The sequence below is a fragment of the Phyllobates terribilis genome, unplaced genomic scaffold (assembly GCF_046119375.1).
Source record: "Phyllobates terribilis strain yellow unplaced genomic scaffold, ASM4611937v1 Scaffold_63__1_contigs__length_7903474, whole genome shotgun sequence".
Taxonomy (NCBI): domain Eukaryota; kingdom Metazoa; phylum Chordata; class Amphibia; order Anura; family Dendrobatidae; genus Phyllobates; species Phyllobates terribilis.
Window position 1 is genome coordinate 7466100 of NW_027362823.1, and position 21326 is coordinate 7487425.

At 42.8% G+C, this 21326-nt stretch overlaps 4 non-coding genes and 1 pseudogene across 4 annotated transcripts; all 5 read right to left on the reverse strand.

Annotated features, from left to right (window-relative positions):
* Positions 1-5291: 5291 nt before the first annotated feature.
* On the reverse strand, positions 5292-5493 carry LOC141192527 (U2 spliceosomal RNA; annotated as a pseudogene).
* A 6140-nt stretch (positions 5494-11633) lies between these two features.
* LOC141192855 (U2 spliceosomal RNA) lies at positions 11634-11824 on the reverse strand. The gene has a single exon (XR_012266159.1). It is a non-coding gene; the product is annotated as a U2 spliceosomal RNA (small nuclear RNA).
* Positions 11825-12939: 1115 nt separating this feature from the next.
* LOC141192522 (U2 spliceosomal RNA) lies at positions 12940-13127 on the reverse strand. Its single transcript, XR_012265903.1, has one exon. It is a non-coding gene; the product is annotated as a U2 spliceosomal RNA (small nuclear RNA).
* Positions 13128-19517: 6390 nt separating this feature from the next.
* On the reverse strand, positions 19518-19708 carry LOC141192856 (U2 spliceosomal RNA). The gene has a single exon (XR_012266160.1). It is a non-coding gene; the product is annotated as a U2 spliceosomal RNA (small nuclear RNA).
* Positions 19709-20823: 1115 nt separating this feature from the next.
* Positions 20824-21014, reverse strand: LOC141192857 (U2 spliceosomal RNA). Its single transcript, XR_012266161.1, has one exon. It is a non-coding gene; the product is annotated as a U2 spliceosomal RNA (small nuclear RNA).
* Positions 21015-21326: the final 312 nt, after the last annotated feature.

A 21326-nucleotide genomic window follows, 5' to 3' on the forward strand; every position in this document is an offset into this window, starting at 1 on the left:
TGTTGGTTACTGTACTTGTCATTTAGTATTAAAACAAAGGATTTATTATTAAAAAAATTGGCGTGGGGTTCCCCTTAATTTTAGGCTCTAGCGGAGGTTAAGCAGACGGCTGGGGCAGATGTTTGAAGCCTGGGAAGGGGGTAATACCCACGGAGCTTCCCAGGCTACTAATATCAGCCCCCAGCTGAATACATAGCCTTTACTAGCTATTAAAATGGGGGACCCCCCGAAAAAAATGACGTGGGGTCCCCCCTAATTTAATAGCTAGCAAAGGCTAGGCAGACAGCTGGGGGCTGATATTAATAGCCCAGGAAGGGAGCCATGAATATTGGCCCCCTCCCAGGCTAGAAACACCAGCCGTCAGCCGCCCCAGAAATGGCGCATTCATAGGATGCGCCAATTCTGGCACTTAGCCTCGCTCTTCCACGCTGCCCTGGTGCGGTGGCAGGGGGTAATAGGGTTGGGGTTGATGTCAGCTTATAATGCCAGCTGACATCAAGCCCAGGTTAGTAATGGAGAGGCGTCTATAAGACACCCCCATTACTAACCCCATAGTCAAAGTTAAAAAAAACACAAACACCCAGAATAAAGTCCTTTAATTGAAATAAAGACACAATCCTTTATTGTTCTAAATTAAACCATACTTACCGTCACGCCCATTCCAGCTGAAGCCAACGATCTCCTGCAATAAAAGAAAAATAATAAAGCAACCTCATCCTTACCTTTCCATGGTTCCCACGACAGCTTCAGCTCTGCTACATCGAGATGACAGGCTGGACCGCAGCAGAACGCTGCCATCCAGCCTCTCATCCCGCAGACACTGAGAAGCGCAGGCTTGCTTGCGCTGCTCATCGTCTCTCTGTGACGACATCCAGATGAGCCGAGTTCATGTCCAATGAACTCGGCTCACCTCATGCACGTCACTGACAGCGTGGGAAAATTCTCACGCTGAAGCGGTGAGTGCAGGAGAATTCTCCCACGCTGTCAGTGACGTGCATAAGGTGAGCTCATGTCCAATGAACTCAGCTCACCTCCTGCACGTCACTGACAGCGTGGGAGAATTCTCCTGCACTCAGCGCTTCAGTGTGAGAATTCTCCCACGCTGAAGCGCTGAGTGCAGGAGAATTTTCCCACGCTGTCAGTGACGTGCATGAGGTGAGCCGAGTTCATTGGACATTAACTCGGCTCATCTGGATGCCCTCACAGAGAGACACTGTGGAGCGCAAGCAAGCCTGCGCTTCTCAGTGTCTGCGGGATGACAGGCTGGATGGCAGCGTTCTGCTGCGGTCCAGCCTGTCATCTCGATGTAGCAGAGCTGAAGCTGTCATGGGAACCATGGAAAGGTAAGGATGATGTTGCTTTATTATTTTTCTTTTATTTCAGGAGATCGTTGGCTTCAGCTGGAATGGGCGTGATGGTAAGTATGGTTTAATTTAGAACAATAAAGAATTGTGTGTTTATTTCAATTAAAGGACTTTTTTCTGGGTGTTGTGTTTTTTTTAAATACTTTACTAGAAATTCATGGTGGTCATGTCTAATATTGGCGTGACCCCATGAATTTCGGGCTTAGGGCCAGCTGATAATGCCAAGCTGGCCCTAACCCCTTTATTACCCAGTGAGCCACCGCATCAGGGCCCTGGATGAGTTGGGTACAGCGCCAGAAGATGGCGCTTCTATGAACGCGCCATTTTCCGGGGTGGCTGCGGACTGCAATTTGCAGCGGGGGTGGCCCAGAAAGCTTGGGTCTCCCTGCGCTGCGGATTCCAGCCCCCAGCTGCCTAGTTGTACCTGGCTGGACACAAAAATAGGGCGAAGCCCCACGTACTTTTTTTTTAATTATTTCATGAATTTCCTGAAATAATTTAAAAAAATTGAAGTGGGGCTTCGCACTATATTTGTGTCCAGCCAGGTACAGCAGGCAGGAACGGGCTGCCCCCATCCACCAGCTGCCTATTTGTACCTGGCCGGACACAACAATATAGGGAAGCCCTTTTTTTCTTAATTATTTCATGAATTTCATGAAATAATTAAAAAAAAAGTACGTGGGGCTTCGCCCTATTTTTGTGTCCAGCCAGGTACAACTAGGCAGCTGGGGGCTGGAATCTGCAGCGCAGGGAGGCCCAAGCTTTCTGGGCCCCCCCCCGCTACAAATTGCAGTCCGCAGCCACCCCGGAAAATGGCGCGTTCATAGAAGCGCCATCTTCTGGCGCTGTACCCAACTCATCCAGGGCCCTGGTGCGGTGGCTCACTGGGTAATAAAGGGGTTAGGGCCAGCTTGGTATTATCAGCTGGCCCCAAGCCCAAAATTCATGGGGTCACGCCAGTATTAGACATGACCACCATGAATTTCTAGTAAAGTATTTAAAAAAAACACAACACCCAGAATAAAGTCCTTTAATTGAAATAAAGACACAATTCTTTATTGTTCTAAATTAAACCATACTTACCATCACACCCATTCCAGCTGAAGCCAACGATCTCCTGCAATAAAAGAAAAATAATAAACCAACCTCATCCTTACCTTTCCATGGTTCCCACGACAGCTTCAGCTCTGCTACATCGAGATGACTGGCTGGACCGCAGCAGAACGCTGCCATCCAGTCTGTCATCCCGCAGACACTGAGAAGCGCAGGCATGCTTGCGCTCCTCACTGTCTCGCTGTGACGGCATAAAGATGAGCCGAGGTCATGTCCAATGAACTCGGCTCACCTCATGCACGTCACTGACAGCGTGGGAAAATTCTCACGCTGAAGTGCTGAGTGCAGGAGAATTCTCCCACGCTGTCAGTGATGTGCATGAGGTGAGCTCATGTCCAATGAACTCAGCTCACCTCCTGCAGGTCACTGACAGCGTGGGAAAATTCTCCTGCACTCACCGCTTCAGCGTGAGAATTTTCCCACGCTGTCAGTGACGTGCATGAGGTGAGCCGAGTTCATTGGACATGAACTCGGCTCATCTGGATGTCGTCACAGAGAGACGCTGAGCAGCGCAAGCAAGCCTGCGCTTCTCAGTGTCTGCGGGATGACAGGCTGGATGGCGGCGTTCTGCTGCGGTCCAGCTTGTCATCTCGATGTAGCAGAGCTGAAGCTGTCGTGGGAACCATGGAAAGGTAAGGATGAGGTTGCTTTATTATTTTTCTTTTATTGCAGGAGATCGTTGGCTTCAGCTGGAATGGGCGTGATGGTAAGTATGGTTTAATTTAGAACAATAAAGGATTGTGTCTTTATTTCAATTAAAGGACTTTATTCTGGGTGTTTGTGTTTTTTTTAACTTTGACTATGGGGTTAGTAATGGGGGTGTCTTATAGACGCCTCTCCATTACTAACCTGGGCTTGATGTCAGCTGGCATTATAAGCTGACATCAACCCCAACCCTATTACCCCCTGCCACCGCACCAGGGCAGCGTGGAAGAGCGAGGCTAAGTGCCAGAATTGGCGCATCCTATGAATGCGCCATTTCTGGGGCGGCTGACGGCTGGTGTTTCTAGCCTGGGAGGGGGCCAATATTCATGGCTCCCTTCCTGGGCTATTAATATCAGCCCCCAGCTGTCTGCCTAGCCTTTGCTAGCTATTAAATTAGGGGGGACCCCACGTCATTTTTTTGGGGGGGTCCCCCATTTTAATAGCTAGTAAAGGCTATGTATTCAGCTGGGGGCTGATATTAGTAGCCTGGGAAGCTCCGTGGGTATTACCCCCTTCCCAGGCTTCAAACATCTGCCCCAGCCGTCTGCTTAACCTCCGCTAGAGCCTAAAATTAAGGGGAACCCCACGCCAATTTTTTTAATAATAAATCCTTTATTTTAATACTAAATGACAAGTACAGTAACCAACACTATCACTGTACTTCATATATATGTGACTGACATGTTTCTATCTATCTAATCTATGTGTGATGCTCTATCTTTCTGTTCTAAATTGTCGGGTACCGCTGCTGAATTGCCGGCCGGCTTTTTTAAAGAGACAGTGCATGAAAACACTATTATTTTTTTAAATAAATCCTTTACACTAAATGACAAGTACAGTAAGCAACACTATCACTGTACTTATTATATATGTGACTGACATGTTTCTATCTATCTAATCTATGTGTGAAGCTCTATTCTTTCTGTTCTAAATTGTCGGGTACCGCTGCTGAATTGCCGGCCGGCTTTTTTAAAGAGACGGTGCATGAAAACACTAATATTTTTTTTAATAAATCCTTTACACTAAATGACAAGTACAGTAACCAACACTGTCACTGTGATTCTTATATGTGTGACTGACATGTTTCTATCTATCTAATCTATGTGTGATGCTCTATTCCTTCTTGTCTAAATTGTCGGGTACCGGTGTATGCCGCTGCTGAATTTGCCGGCCGGCTTTTTTAAACAGAGTGTCTTCTGAGCAGTTTGTCAGCTTTTGGACACCTTTGCAGGTGTTTTCTATGTGTTTCTATGTGTTTTTGTTTGCCTGCCATTGGTTTTAACGGTGTTCGACGGTGTTCTAAGGTGTTCGACGAACAGTTCGACGAACAGTTCCTCGAACATCCCGGTGTTCGACGAACCGAACCGAACCCGAACACTACGGGGGTGGCTCAACACTAATTATGACACGCGCAGCCAGCGTTCCATTGCCACATTCCATCTACTGCAGGCAGGATACCTGGCTGGCTGAATGTCGCTGAGAAGCTCACAGAGACCGCCATAAGCAACAGTTTAACAGAATGCCACAGACTAATCAACCAAACTTTTTGGGTTGGGTTCTCTTTTATAGTCTGCAGGCATTAAATGAAAGAAGTCAGTGTTCCAGCAGAAGGAGACAACGTTTCAGAAAAGGCATTGTAGCAAGCCAAAAAAGAAATTTTAAGCGCAGCAGAGTAACCAGCGCACATACCTGTTAGCTCAGGTGAGTTTAAAAGGCTGCTGTTGATAACAAGGGCATTTGCTAAATAGATGGTGTGTGTGCAACAATATACTGAAAGGTCAATTATATTGTGCAGCTTATCTCACCACCTGTAGTTATTTAGGTGAAAGCTCCAAAATGCTTGCCTAATATGTCTGTTTATCCAAAAGGAAGTAAAAAGGGAGAGCTAGAAAGATAGCATTGCATCACATTACATGGCAATGCAATGCACAGTTGCTGAAGTTGAACCAAAATGAGCTTGTAATCTGGCTTCTGCAACTTTGAACATGAAAAATCCAATGAGGAGAAGAAAAGCAAAGCCAAAGAGTCCATCCCAAAATCCGACAAACAAGCAAAATGAACAAAAAACATTGAATTCAATTCTTTCTGATTTTAGAAACTGCATTAAAGAAGGGGTGCACCGGTCCTGGAGATACTGCAATACCAGGTCAATGCGTGGAGTGGACAGAGCAAGCTCTTTTTCCATCTCCCTGTTCTAAAAATCCATTTAATATATGGTCCCCAGATAGGGGACGTATCAGATATTAAACTGATAAGAACAGATTTTTTTTTTTTTTTTTTTTACAAAACCATTCAGGTTTAAAACAATAATGCAGAATAAAAGATCGTCTCCTCATCTGAAAAAAACAACCATTCCACAATCATTTATCGTTTAAAACTCATCATGATGGTTTCTTTTATTATCCAGTTAAATTGAAAAAATGCAATATACACATCAGAAAAAAACAAAATTACAGACTAATTATATGTTTCCATTTCCGGAATTTCCATACTCCCTCTGCATCCATCCCACCTTTCATATCACATTTATAATAGAAATATAACTTCTCAAGGACCATTTTAACACAATCATCCACCTCAAAACGCTCATTTTTAAACACATACAAGTTCCGGCAATTCCACAAAACCTCCTTCACACAAGCCAAAAACAGCCACAAAATCCTATCCTTTTCACGGTTTAACATGCATAACCCAAACATGACAATTTCAAAATTCAAACGTTTCACCCCAGTCAATTCCATACATAACCCACCCAATTTAGACCAAACATCCTTCGCAAACCTACATGACCATAGAACATGATGGACCTCTTCATTACACCCACACCGCTCTCTCGGACACCTTTCAGACACCGCCAACCCTTTCCTTTTTTGTACACTCCTCACAGGTAAAATCCCATGCAAAGACATCCAAACTAAATCTTTCTGTTTGTTAGACATATCATGTTTGACCAGCTTACACCAGACATCCTCCGCTTCAGCTGACCTTAACCCATTAATTTCACACATCCTATTATCCGCACACATCCTTTTCACCATGCTTTTATTCTTCAGAAAACTCACCATCTGAACTTTCTCAAGATGAAATTTTTTGATAAAACATTCCAATTGTAGGTACCAATAAGGGCATACATAAGCAGTAGGTTTACAGTTATCATAATTCATCCATTTTAACCGATGGAAGACGGAGCCTCCAAGGTATCTACACATACATGCAGCCTTGGATTGCTTTAATAAAAGTCCTGCAAAAAAACTAATACAATTCAGACCAATAAAAGTCTCGATGTTAGGGAATCCTAGGCCACCATTCCTTTTACACCTATGAAGAAATTCCCTCTTGGCCTTCTCTATATTACTGCCCCAAAGGAACACAAAAAGTAATCTATTAATCTTCTTCAAAACTCCAACAGATGGGGGAAAAATCAAAGCTACATAAATAAGCATAGGGAGAATGATACTTTTAATGATTAAAATTTTCCCAGTAAAGGACAGATCACGCAGACGCCATAATTCCAATTTCCTTGCAATTTTACCACCCAGATCCTCCCAACTCTTGTCCCCTTTTAAACTCTCATCCAGACACACCCCCAACACTTTAATCCCCCCTTCCACACATTCCATATCTGCATCACTCACTTTTTTACTACTAAAAAATCCCTTAACCTTACTTTTTCCCAATTTATTTTGAAAGCAGAGGCCACACAAAAACATTGGACTAACCATTTAACCCTTGCGACATCACTCTCAGAATCACACAACACACACACATCATCCATATAACCAATCACTTTAATAGCCTTACCATCACAGCCAGGGATCAAAAACCCCTTTAAAACTGTATCCCTTCTAATAAGCTGGAGAAGAGGCTCCATCACACAAATAAACATGATTGGAGAAAGCGGGCATCCCTGCCTCACCCCTGACAATATTTCAAAAGACTCAGATAAAAAACCATTCACCTGCACCACACTTCTAGCACCCTCATACATTCCCATAATCAATCTAACCAAGCGCTCTGGAAAGCCCATCTTCAACAACACATTAAACAAAAACACATGAGCCACACAATCAAAGGCCTTTTCAAAGTCAAGCGCACATACAATCACACCTTTCTTTCTACTCTTACAATCCTCTAGCACATCCCTCACCAGACAAATGTTCTCTTGTATCCTCCGTTCAGGCACTGCACACACTTGTTCCTCCTCAATCACAGATGCTATCACTTCTCTCATACGACAAGCCAAAATTTTCGCAAAAATCTTATAATCAGCATTAAGCAGCGTAATTGGTCTCCAGTTGGCTAGCCTCTTTCTATCACCTTTTTTAAACAATAACACAACCAAACCTCCCTTCATACACTCAGGCATACTCACTCCGGCAAACAAGGATTTCATGACTTCAAACAGATCCTGAGAAACAACGTCCCAATATTTTGCATAAAAATCACATGGGATTCCATCCTGCCCAGGGGATTTGTTCTTCGGAGACTTGGAGATCACACCCAACAATTCTTTCTCTGTTAAATCATCCATCAAAGCCTGACTTTCACTTTCTGTAACAAAATTTCCAAGTACCTGCAAAAACTCATTCTCGCTCCCCAAATCACACTTTTTCTCCCCATACAAGCCTTTATAAAAATTAACCACTTCCTTGATCACTCCCTCACCATGTACCTCATCACCCTTATCATTCACTAACACATGCATATCCCGTTTACCACCACACATTTTCTTAAAAAAGAAGCGCGTACATTTCTCATTCTGTTCCCTAAACTTCACTCTCGACCGGAATATGATTTCCTTTCCTCGTCCAAACATCCAATCACCCATTTCGTTCTTCATTTTAACCAACTCACTTTTAACATCTATACCCATAGCTCTACATTCATGCAAAAAGGAAATCCTCCTATTTATTTGTGTATATAATAATCTCTTCTTTTTAGCCTTAATATAGCCAATTTTCCTGAAAAAATCCCTAATTCTAACCTTGACCCACACCCACCATTCCAAGATATTGCAAAAATCCCTTTTCCTCCTCACCCAACCATGGTATTTTTTTGAAAAACACCTGAAAACTTGCTTGTCATCCAGAACACTCACATTCATCCGCCACCTCCCTTTGCCATAGAAAAAACCATCCACCTCAAACACCCCAAGCAAACACTCATGATCAGAGAAGCAAACTTTCTCTTGGGAATACTTAACACATTTAACTGCCGGTGAGGAAACAAAAAAATAGTCCAGTCTAGACTCGGCATGGCCATCATCTGAATGATATGTAAAAGGTCCCGGCTTCTCCGACACAGCATCCCTAAGGGAGAAGTCTTTAGTCATTTGGTTCCATAGATTACCTGTAACATCCACTTTAGATTGCCATGAACCTGCCCTTGCTTCTTTTGAAAAAATACAGTTAAAGTCACCAATAACAAAAACAGGCAACTTGCCATGCAAAAAAAAAGTCAATTTTTTGAAGAGTGATAAGCGCTCATTTTTATCCACATTTGCATATATGCAAATTAGTTTAAAGTCCCAACCAAGGTATGATAGAGTGATACAAGCACATCTTCCTTCCAGAATAATAGTTTTCTGTTTTAAGCGAATGTCTCTGTTTTGGATAAGGATTCCAATGCCATCATTTCTGTTAGTATTAGAAAAGGACCACACTGCCTCCCCATACAGCCACTCATTTTGTTTAGGAAATTTAGATAAACCACATTCTTGAACACATATAATGTCACAGCCCTTAGATGCCAAATAGTCCAGAACAGTGGCACGCTTTGTCGCTGATGCAAACATACGTACATTCTGGGAGATTATTTTCAGCCGCAGGACCATAGGTGTCAATGCAGGTTATGGAGACCGGGAAGACCAGAAAAGGAAATCAACATGTCTCAGGCCACCTCAGAAAATTCAAATAGGCTCTCCAAGCCTGCCACATCCTTTTCCTCTAAGAAACCTTCACTAGGTGATATGGGAGTGGCCTTATAAGGTTCATTCAAATGTGAGTCCTCCCCAGAGTCAGATAGGACGGAAAAAGGGTTGTGAGACTCAAAAGACTCAAATTTCTTCTTTTGTAACCTCTTTACAGTTTTACCAGTCTTCTTCTGTTTGGCCAAGGCTTTACAAACGATGGCAGCATTTTCAGCTGAAGGCATCCTGGCAGCCTCTATTTCCTCTGGAGAAACTGACCACTGTATGTCAACGGAACTTGGGGCAGACATCTCCTCAGAGCTTTCCACCTCCTCAATTACCTCACTGAGAGCCGTCTCAGCCCCTGACCCAGAAGGCAACTCTACAGGTGGTGCCACACCCACGTCAGGCTGCACCTGGTCTCCAAGATTTCCCTCTACAGTGATATCATGCACCTCAGCCACAGTGGGAATAAAATCCACCACTTCCTCCACCATTGTAGTAGTTTCAGGAACAACACGAGGGATTTCAGTAGGGCCCTCCTGTGCCTGAGGAGCCCCCTGTCTCTCCCCCCATGTCCTACGTCTCTCAGTATTAAGACGCGCCAAAAAAACCTGACGGCTAACATTAGGACATGATCTACAAGTGTGGCCATTTTCACCACATAAGTCACATATTGCAGGATAGGGACATTCAAAGGCTTCATGCCCTGATTTTTTACAATTCCTACAAGTTACATCAGAGGTACATTCCGCAGCTATATGGCCATAACAAAAACATTTCCTACAAAAAGAGGGCTGACCAGGATAATGTAGGAATCCTCTATTTCCTCCAATGGAGAAATTTGCAGGTGGGTGCATGGTTCCACCAATACCCTCAGGGTCAGATTTGAAACGAGCCCAAAATTTCACATTCCCATTGAAAACAGCAAAAATATTCTTTTGCATGATTCCCCCCCTTATTACTGAGCAATACCGTGATAAGAAAGCTCTAATCAAAGGGATCTCCACAAACGGGTTATACATGTGTACAGTAATGGGCCTTTCAATATTAGAAAACAAAGGCTTAGGGATTATAAATTGTAAATACTCATGATGTCTTTTCTCTTTTAAACGCTGAAAGAAAGTCAAACAGTCTGCTTCCAAGTAGAAAGAAATGTCATAATTACCAGCTTTAGGAAACTCCTGGATACAAAAAATCTTCTCCAGTTTAAATCCCGTCAATTCCATCACTATATTCCGGACAATAAATTCCAAGCCGATGTTATGTCTGTGGTCCTCAATAACCTCCAATCGCACGGTATTCTTTACAGCCGCCATTGTAATGCCCAAGGCACGGATCGCTTTCTCCACCACACGAGCCGAAAATACGCACCCCTCAGCCCAGACCGAGGCAAACACCCCGATCTGAGCCAAAAGGCCGAGAAGCGATAACCAGAATTGGTTTCAAACTACGGAGCCACCCAAGGATCCTGAAAAGTCCATTTGTGGAGATGAGCTCCTGGACTCCCGTTAAGAAGACATGTTGTCAACCTCTAGATCCCTTACATGCCTGCACTTTTCGGCTTGCTGCTGCTGCAATCCACGCGTTTTAGATCTGCATAACTCCACCTCTTTAAACACAGCACCTTCACCCCCTGCTGTTCCCACCCGCCTCAACACTGTTGGAAGGGAGGAGAACCAATTAAGGCGGGGGGTGGGGTGGAACGAGCAGCTGTCTACCCTTAGCAGGAGGGCTCCTGATTACATACCTCTCCTGCTGCTGCTGCTGGCTGTCCAGCAGCAGACTGAAGGTGGCTGCTGCTGTGCACAGGTATATAAAGGCTCAGAGCCTATTATGACATGCGCAGCCAGCGTTCCATTGCCACATTCCATCTACTGCAGGCAGGATACCTGGCTGGCTGAATGTCGCTGAGAAGCTCACAGAGACCGCCATAAGCAATAGTTTAACAGAATGCCACAGACTAATCAACCAAACTTTTTGGGTTGGGTTCTCTTTTATAGTCTGCAGGCATTAAATGAAAGAAGTCAGTGTTCCAGCAGAAGGAGACAACGTTTCAGAAAAGGCATTGTAGCAAACCAAAAAAGAAATTTTAAGCGCAGCAGAGTAACCAGCGCACATACCTGTTAGCTCAGGTGAGTTTAAAAGGCTGCTGTTGATAACAAGGGCATTTGCTAAATAGATGGTGTGTGTGCAACAATATACTGAAAGGTCAATTATATTGTGCAGCTTATCTCACCACCTGTAGTTATTTAGGTGAAAGCTCCAAAATGCTTGCCTAATATGTCTGTTTATCCAAAAGGAAGTAAAAAGGGAGAGCTAGAAAGATAGCATTGCATCACATTACATGGCAATGCAATGCACAGTTGCTGAAGTTGAACCAAAATGAGCTTGTAATCTGGCTTCTGCAACTTTGAACATGAAAAATCCAATGAGGAGAAGAAAAGCAAAGCCAAAGAGTCCATCCCAAAATCCGACAAACAAGCAAAATGAACAAAAAACATTGAATTCAATTCTTTCTGATTTTAGAAACTGCATTAAAGAAGGGGTGCACCGGTCCTGGAGATACTGCAATACCAGGTCAATGCGTGGAGTGGACAGAGCAAGCTCTTTTTCCATCTCCCTGTTCTAAAAATCCATTTAATATATGGTCCCCAGATAGGGGACGTATCAGATATTAAACTGATAAGAACAGATACTACACTTGATCTTAGCCAAAAGGCCGAGAAGCGATAACCAGAATTGGTTTCAAACTACGGAGCCACCCAAGGATCCTGAAAAGTCCATTTGTGGAGATGAGCTCCTGGACTCCCGTTAAGAAGACATGTTGTCAACCTCTAGATCCCTTACATGCCTGCACTTTTCGGCTTGCTGCTGCTGCAATCCACGCGTTTTAGATCTGCATAACTCCACCTCTTTAAACACAGCACCTTCACCCCCTGCTGTTCCCACCCGCCTCAACACCGTTGGAAGGGAGGAGAACCAATTAAGGCGGGGGGTGGGGTGGAACGAGCAGCTGTCTACCCTTAGCAGGAGGGCTCCTGATTACATACCTCTCCTGCTGCTGCTGCTGCTGGCTGTCCAGCAGCAGACTGAAGGTGGCTGCTGCTGTGCACAGGTATATAAAGGCTCAGAGCCTATTATGACACGCGCAGCCAGCGTTCCATTGCCACATTCCATCTACTGCAGGCAGGATACCTGGCTGGCTGAATGTCGCTGAGAAGCTCACAGAGACCGCCATAAGCAACAGTTTAACAGAATGCCACAGACTAATCAACCAAACTTTTTGGGTTGGGTTCTCTTTTATAGTCTGCAGGCATTAAATGAAAGAAGTCAGTGTTCCAGCAGAAGGAGACAACGTTTCAGAAAAGGCATTGTAGCAAACCAAAAAAGAAATTTTAAGCGCAGCAGAGTAACCAGCGCACATACCTGTTAGCTCAGGTGAGTTTAAAAGGCTGCTGTTGATAACAAGGGCATTTGCTAAATAGATGGTGTGTGTGCAACAATATACTGAAAGGTCAATTATATTGTGCAGCTTATCTCACCACCTGTAGTTATTTAGGTGAAAGCTCCAAAATGCTTGCCTAATATGTCTGTTTATCCAAAAGGAAGTAAAAAGGGAGAGCTAGAAAGATAGCATTGCTTCACATTACATGGCAATGCAATGCACAGTTGCTGAAGTTGAACCAAAATGAGCTTGTAATCTGGCTTCTGCAACTTTGAACATGAAAAATCCAATGAGGAGAAGAAAAGCAAAGCCAAAGAGTCCATCCCAAAATCCGACAAACAAGCAAAATGAACAAAAAACATTGAATTCAATTCTTTCTGATTTTAGAAACTGCATTAAAGAAGGGGTGCACCGGTCCTGGAGATACTGCAATACCAGGTCAATGCGTGGAGTGGACAGAGCAAGCTCTTTTTCCATCTCCCTGTTCTAAAAATCCATTTAATATATGGTCCCCAGATAGGGGACGTATCAGATATTAAACTGATAAGAACAGATTTTTTTTTAATTTGGCAATCCCCTGCAGAGGGATAAAACCGTTTATTAAAACTTTAACAAATTACAAGCATAATTACACAAATACCAAACGTTAAAAGACAAATGAAATTTACAAAACAAAAAAATACAAAGATTTTAAATAATTAGGTTCCATTGGTCAACAAGCCATTTTTTGGAAATATGTACATTCTTCTTTTTGTCAATTAAATAATAAGTATACATTTCACATAAACATAAACTTAAAACATCATTCACTGATAAAACATCTTGTTTAAAAATAGCAATGTTGCGCGCTTTCCAGAGAGATGACTTGGCGCAGTTCACTGTCTTCCAAGCCATTGTGTACTGGTCCATTGTGGGGCATTCCATAAGTCCGTATAGCACAGTTTTATATGTAAAGTCCTTGAGGTCTGCCACCCTTTCCAGTAGGGGGAGCAGTCTTCTCCAGAAATCCTTTGCAAAATTACATGTCCATAATAGATGTTCCACCGTTTCCTCGTCTTGGCATCCGGCTCTTGGGCAGATGGCAGACCTCACAAATCCTCTTCTGTATTGGAATGCCCGGCAAGGAAGACAGCGGTGCATGCAACTCCAAGCCAGATCTCTCTGTTCATTAAAAAGATAAAAAACGTTAATCATTTTCCAGATAGACATAGATTTGTCATCATCATATCTGTCAACATTACATATTTCCTCACTTTTACGTATTTCTTTAATTAGTTTCTTACTATTTCTTAATTCCTCTATTTTCTTAGTCCCTAAATTAAAATCGGACACTATTTTCCTTAAAATCTCATAATGCGTTGACAAATTAAAAGCATGGGGCACAGATATATTAACTTCATACCATCCAAACTTTCTCATAAAAAATCCTGTATTAAAACGCATAAAAAAGGACCAATAGTGATTCTTAAAAAGGGCATTAAAACAGTAAACGAACAGATGGATTAAAAGAAACCTATTAAAATCTGGAAAATCTTTACCACCTTTTACTTTTGATTTCATCACGATTTCTCTTTTCAGCTTTTCCATTTTTGAGTTCCAAAAGAAGGTAAAACAGGTTTTGGTTATCTTTTTTAAAACATTAACAGGCGGGGGGAAAACCATGCTAAGATACAATAAAAGAGGTAAAATCACCATCTTTAAAACCAATACTTTACCCTCCATTGTAAGTCTCCTCATGTTCCACATACATATTTTCGTATTTACTTTCTGTGTAACTGTTTCCCAACTATTATAACCATCATTATTTTCAGTGAATGATATACCTAAAATGGAAATGGATTCGGAGACATTAATTGGTACATCACGTAAAATCATCCCCCCAACACTTAAAATGTTACACTTATTAAAATTGATTTTAAAACCAGAAGCTAGACAAAAGGATTGCACTTGATGGAGAGTGGCCGTAAGTGATGGTGCATCTGTACACAAGACCGCCACGTCATCCATGTAGCCTACAACCTTGGCCTCCAAACCACCGCTTCCAGGCAGAGGGACACCGCATATCTGTTTATTTTGGCGTATTGCACATAACATTGGTTCCAGTGCACAGATAAACAGTAGGGGGGACAGAGGGCATCCCTGTTTCACCCCTGACCGTAAAAATACCTCTTGTGTCTTAAAACCATTCACTAAAATCTTACTTGTACAATCCTTGTAAAATGCTTTAAGCGATAGTAAAAACCCTTCTGGTATGCCCATTTTCTCTAAAACTTTAAAAAGATAAAAGTGTGAGACACGGTCAAATGCTTTTTCAAAATCAATAGATAAAATCGCCATTTTCCCCTTTCTGTCTTTCACATCCTCAATACAGTCTTTCACTAAATTCAGATTGTCCCATATACTGCGCCCCGGCACCCCACACACTTGATTAGAATGAATAACTTTGCTGATGACTTCTTTTAGACGATTTGCACAAATTTTAGCCATTATTTTATAGTCACAATTTAAAAGTGTTATTGGTCTCCAGTTTTCTAATTTTGATTTATCGCCTTTTTTGTATAGGAGGGAGACTTCACCTTTCTTCCAGGAATTTAATAAAACCTTATTATTAAAAACCTCAGTAAACAAATAAAACAAATCATCTTTTAAAATATCATAAAAACATACATAAAATTCTATTGGGATGCCATCAGGACCAGGGACCTTTCCAGTTTTAAAACTTTTAATAGTTTTTAACACTTCTTGTTCCATTAAAACTTGGGATAAAAACTCTTGGGATGCGGGATCTAAAACAGCTGTTAGTCCTTGCAGCGAATCATCCATTAATTTATTATCTATATTTTTTCCATTAAATAGATTAGAAAAAAAAACCTAAACTTTACCCAGCATATTTTTTATATTATTCTCACCATCTATATGGTCAATTATCACTTTTTCTTTTTTATTTTTCCTAAAAAAATATCTGGAACACTTTTCATTTTCTTCTATATGTTGTACTCTAGAACGAAAAATGATCTCTTTTCCTTTTTGTTCTAGCCATTTTGAAATCTCTTCTTTTAAGTTTGAAATATCAAGTTGTACATCTATCCCATTGTCTCTGAGCTTAAATAATGTTTGTAGGCGGGTATTTAAAATTCTATATTCTTCATATTTTTCTTTGGCTCTACATATACTCTTTTTAATAAAAAAGTCTTTTATTTTTACTTTCATTCTATCCCACCATACACTCATAGTCTCATTTGTTTTTTTCCCTTTTCTACATTTCCTATAAAACTCAATAAAATCTGATAAAATCTGCGGGTCGGTTAAAAGGGATACATTCATTTTCCAGCTTTTCTTACCACATTTTTTGTTGTCATTTACTTTTATGGTAAAGGATAAAAGTTTATGGTCTGAAAATATATTAGTTAAAACTTCACATTTGGCAGGTATTGTTTTATCTGAACCAAAAATAAAATCAATCCTAGAGCTACAATTAGCATTGCTCCAAGTGAAACCGGCGTCCTCTGTGCTGTCATTATGACACTCTTTATATATGTCTATCAATTTAGCATCTTTGACTATATCATGTAGCATACCTGAGGTTTTATCGTAGTTCCTGCTTACAGAGCTGGAGCGCCGGTTTTCACCTTTAAAAACACAATTAAAATCCCCTGCTAAGATAAAAGGTTCAGAGTTATTAATAAATAATGGTAAAAGATCAAGCATTTCGGCTCTTTCATTTTTCTCTGGGGATCCATAAAAATTTAAAAACTGCCATCTAATACCATCAATAAAAGCTTTCACTAATAAAATACGACCTGGTAAAATTTCCTGAATAAAATCAATTAAAACGTTCCCTTTAAAAAGTATGGCTACACCCGCTGATCCTGCAGCATTCGATCCGGACCAGACAGATGGCCCACACTTCCACTCATCTTTATATTTTTGATATGACATTTCATGTGGGATATTACATTCTTGCAGAAAAAATACAGATGCAGTAAAACACGTAAAAAAATTAAAAAGAGCAGTTCTTCTCGTGTTAGATTTTATGCCTCTCACGTTGAGGGAAATACCTTTCAGTTCAGCCATCATTAGAAAATGTAGAAATTTTACTTAGGTAACTAAGAGCAACGGATTTACCTGTCCGATGAACCTGATCAGACCACTGGGCTTACGCCTCCCTCCTCATCTGATAGTATCGTCACGAGAGTCTCCGTGGAGGAGGAAAGATTACCACATTTATATAAACCCGACGCTACACTGGCATAGCTCGGAGGGCTGGCTGGCAGAACCCGCTGGGTCTCCATTGGCTGGCCATGCAGTTCCTCATCAGGTGGGTCCCCGAGGGTTTCCGCCGCCCCTGTTTGACCTGTAGAAGGTCGTCCTATAGGAGGAGGTTGCGCACAAGGCAGAGCCTCTGACTCTTCAGAGGCAGCAAGATCCCGGTCCCCACCTGTAGCAGCGGAGACCGAAACCCCTGAGGGTCCAGCGTCCACGTCCCCTTCTGGAGAAGTGTCCATCTGTTCACCTCCTGCTGCCTCCTCCGAACCACCCTTTTTCTTTTTCTTAGGACCCACCTTTATCCACTCAGCGCCCTCAGCACTAGGAGACCCAGACTGGGCATGGGCTTCTGTGTCGGCCTTTTGCCGGTCCCTTTTGACCTTACCAGTAGTGCCCTTCTGCTCCTTCTCAGCCCTCCTTTTGGACTCCCGCAGGTCCTGCAGCCAGGTTTTGGGATTTGGTATTTTACCTGTCATAGACTCTGGAGACACTTCACTATTTGGTACGCCCTTATTGTCTCCAGATGCTCCAGGTTGTTGTTCCTCCTCCTGAGGGGTGGTCTGATCTTTTGGTCCTTGATCGGACGTCTTGGACTTCCCCTTTTGCTCATCTTCCCGAAATCTGTGAGGGCAAGAAAAATAAAAGTGACCTGGAGTCTGGCAAAAACTGCATTTCTTTTCCTTAGGGCATTCTTTTGTCTCATGTTCTTCACTAGCACAATTTCTACATGATACATGACAGTTTTCTTTTGAATGACCATAGCGCCCACAATTTCTGCAATATACTGGCATCCCAGAAAAGAAGAAATCCCCATTTGTTTGCCCAATTTTGAAACGGGCAGGGGGGAGCCGTATACCACCTGGTGTATTTGGATCTCTTGTACACTTCACAAGGAATTTCCACTTAGATGTCCATATGTTATATTCGTTTAATATCTTCCCAATACATTTAACACTTTTAAAATGAATTGCTAGAAATGACATTACTTCTGGAGCAGAAACAAAGGGCGAAAATATTTTTACAATAACCAGTCTTACCTCATCCAGGACGTGCTCAACAATTTGTATCCCTTTCAAAACAGGACTATTTTCAACTTTTTTTAACTTTTCTAGTACATCTCTAAAAATACCTTCTCCGGTGAATGTGATGTCATAGTCACCTCTTCTGGGATAATCCTGGATGGAGAGAATTTCATTCCTTTGTACGCCAAGAAGGTTCCTGAGCACGTCCTGGACTACATACCCTAATTTCCTCATATCCGAGCCACCCGCCGTGAAGTGAACTCGGATAGAGTTTTTTAGCCTCGCATAAAGAGGCACGAGGTTAGGGTCAACCTCCATGGAAAAACGCAACAAGGTTGCAAGTTGCAGCCGCTTGCAATCTGCGCTCCCAGTGTTCTTGCAGCGAAAAACACCTGGAAGCTGGGGGATCGCAACTCGTTACCCTGGGACTAAGCCCTCTCCCTAATAGCAGCAAGCAGGTTAAGTCCACCAAAGTGGACGATCCTGCCAGGCCAAGGAGAGGGGTACCCGAGTGCCCTTCAACCACGATCTCCTGCAATAAAGCACTTGATCTTAGCCAAAAGGCCGAGAAGCGATAACCAGAATTGGTTTCAAACTACGGAGCCACCCAAGGATCCTGAAAAGTCCATTTGTGGAGATGAGCTCCTGGACTCCCGTTAAGAAGACATGTTGTCAACCTCTAGATCCCTTACATGCCTGCACTTTTCGGCTTGCTGCTGCTGCAATCCACGCGTTTTAGATCTGCATAACTCCACCTCTTTAAACACAGCACCTTCACCCCCTGCTGTTCCCACCCGCCTCAACACCGTTGGAAGGGAGGAGAACCAATTAAGGCGGGGGGTGGGGTGGAACGAGCAGCTGTCTACCCTTAGCAGGAGGGCTCCTGATTACATACCTCTCCTGCTGCTGCTGCTGCTGGCTGTCCAGCAGCAGACTGAAGGTGGCTGCTGCTGTGCACAGGTATATAAAGGCTCAGAGCCTATTATGACACGCGCAGCCAGCGTTCCATTGCCACATTCCATCTACTGCAGGCAGGATACCTGGCTGGCTGAATGTCGCTGAGAAGCTCACAGAGACCGCCATAAGCAACAGTTTAACAGAATGCCACAGACTAATCAACCAAACTTTTTGGGTTGGGTTCTCTTTTATAGTCTGCAGGCATTAAATGAAAGAAGTCAGTGTTCCAGCAGAAGGAGACAACGTTTCAGAAAAGGCATTGTAGCAAACCAAAAAAGAAATTTTAAGCGCAGCAGAGTAACCAGCGCACATACCTGTTAGCTCAGGTGAGTTTAAAAGGCTGCTGTTGATAACAAGGGCATTTGCTAAATAGATGGTGTGTGTGCAACAATATACTGAAAGGTCAATTATATTGTGCAGCTTATCTCACCACCTGTAGTTATTTAGGTGAAAGCTCCAAAATGCTTGCCTAATATGTCTGTTTATCCAAAAGGAAGTAAAAAGGGAGAGCTAGAAAGATAGCATTGCATCACATTACATGGCAATGCAATGCACAGTTGCTGAAGTTGAACCAAAATGAGCTTGTAATCTGGCTTCTGCAACTTTGAACATGAAAAATCCAATGAGGAGAAGAAAAGCAAAGCCAAAGAGTCCATCCCAAAATCCGACAAACAAGCAAAATGAACAAAAAACATTGAATTCAATTCTTTCTGATTTTAGAAACTGCATTAAAGAAGGGGTGCACCGGTCCTGGAGATACTGCAATACCAGGTCAATGCGTGGAGTGGACAGAGCAAGCTCTTTTTCCATCTCCCTGTTCTAAAAATCCATTTAATATATGGTCCCCAGATAGGGGACGTATCAGATATTAAACTGATAAGAACAGATACTACACTTGATCTTAGCCAAAAGGCCGAGAAGCGATAACCAGAATTGGTTTCAAACTACGGAGCCACCCAAGGATCCTGAAAAGTCCATTTGTGGAGATGAGCTCCTGGACTCCCGTTAAGAAGACATGTTGTCAACCTCGAGATCCCTTACATGCCTGCACTTTTCGGCTTGCTGCTGCTGCAATCCACGCGTTTTAGATCTGCATAACTCCACCTCTTTAAACACAGCACCTTCACCCCCTGCTGTTCCCACCCGCCTCAACACCGTTGGAAGGGAGGAGAACCAATTAAGGCGGGGGGTGGGGTGGAACGAGCAGCTGTCTACCCTTAGCAGGAGGGCTCCTGATTACATACCTCTCCTGCTGCTGCTGCTGCTGGCTGTCCAGCAGCAGACTGAAGGTGGCTGCTGCTGTGCACAGGTATATAAAGGCTCAGAGCCTATTATGACACGCGCAGCCAGCGTTCCATTGCCACATTCCATCTACTGCAGGCAGGATACCTGGCTGGCTGAATGTCGCTGAGAAGCTCACAGAGACCGCCATAAGCAACAGTTTAACAGAATGCCACAGACTAATCAACCAAACTTTTTGGGTTGGGTTCTCTTTTATAGTCTGCAGGCATTAAATGAAAGAAGTCAGTGTTCCAGCAGAAGGAGACAACGTTTCAGAAAAGGCATTGTAGCAAACCAAAAAAGAAATTTTAAGCGCAGCAGAGTAACCAGCGCACATACCTGTTAGCTCAGGTGAGTTTAAAAGGCTGCTGTTGATAACAAGGGCATTTGCTAAATAGATGGTGTGTGTGCAACAATATACTGAAAGGTCAATTATATTGTGCAGCTTATCTCACCACCTGTAGTTATTTAGGTGAAAGCTCCAAAATGCTTGCCTAATATGTCTGTTTATCCAAAAGGAAGTAAAAAGGGAGAGCTAGAAAGATAGCATTGCATCACATTACATGGCAATGCAATGCACAGTTGCTGAAGTTGAACCAAAATGAGCTTGTAATCTGGCTTCTGCAACTTTGAACATGAAAAATCCAATGAGGAGAAGAAAAGCAAAGCCAAAGAGTCCATCCCAAAATCCGACAAACAAGCAAAATGAACAAAAAACATTGAATTCAATTCTTTCTGATTTTAGAAACTGCATTAAAGAAGGGGTGCACCGGTCCTGGAGATACTGCAATACCAGGTCAATGCGTGGAGTGGACAGAGCAAGCTCTTTTTCCATCTCCCTGTTCTAAAAATCCATTTAATATATGGTCCCCAGATAGGGGACGTATCAGATATTAAACTGATAAGAACAGATACTACACTTGATCTTAGCCAAAAGGCCGAGAAGCGATAACCAGAATTGGTTTCAAACTACGGAGCCACCCAAGGATCCTGAAAAGTCCATTTGTGGAGATGAGCTCCTGGACTCCCGTTAAGAAGACATGTTGTCAACCTCTAGATCCCTTACATGCCTGCACTTTTCGGCTTGCTGCTGCTGCAATCCACGCGTTTTAGATCTGCATAACTCCACCTCTTTAAACACAGCACCTTCACCCCCTGCTGTTCCCACCCGCCTCAACACCGTTGGAAGGGAGGAGAACCAATTAAGGCGGGGGGTGGGGTGGAACGAGCAGCTGTCTACCCTTAGCAGGAGGGCTCCTGAT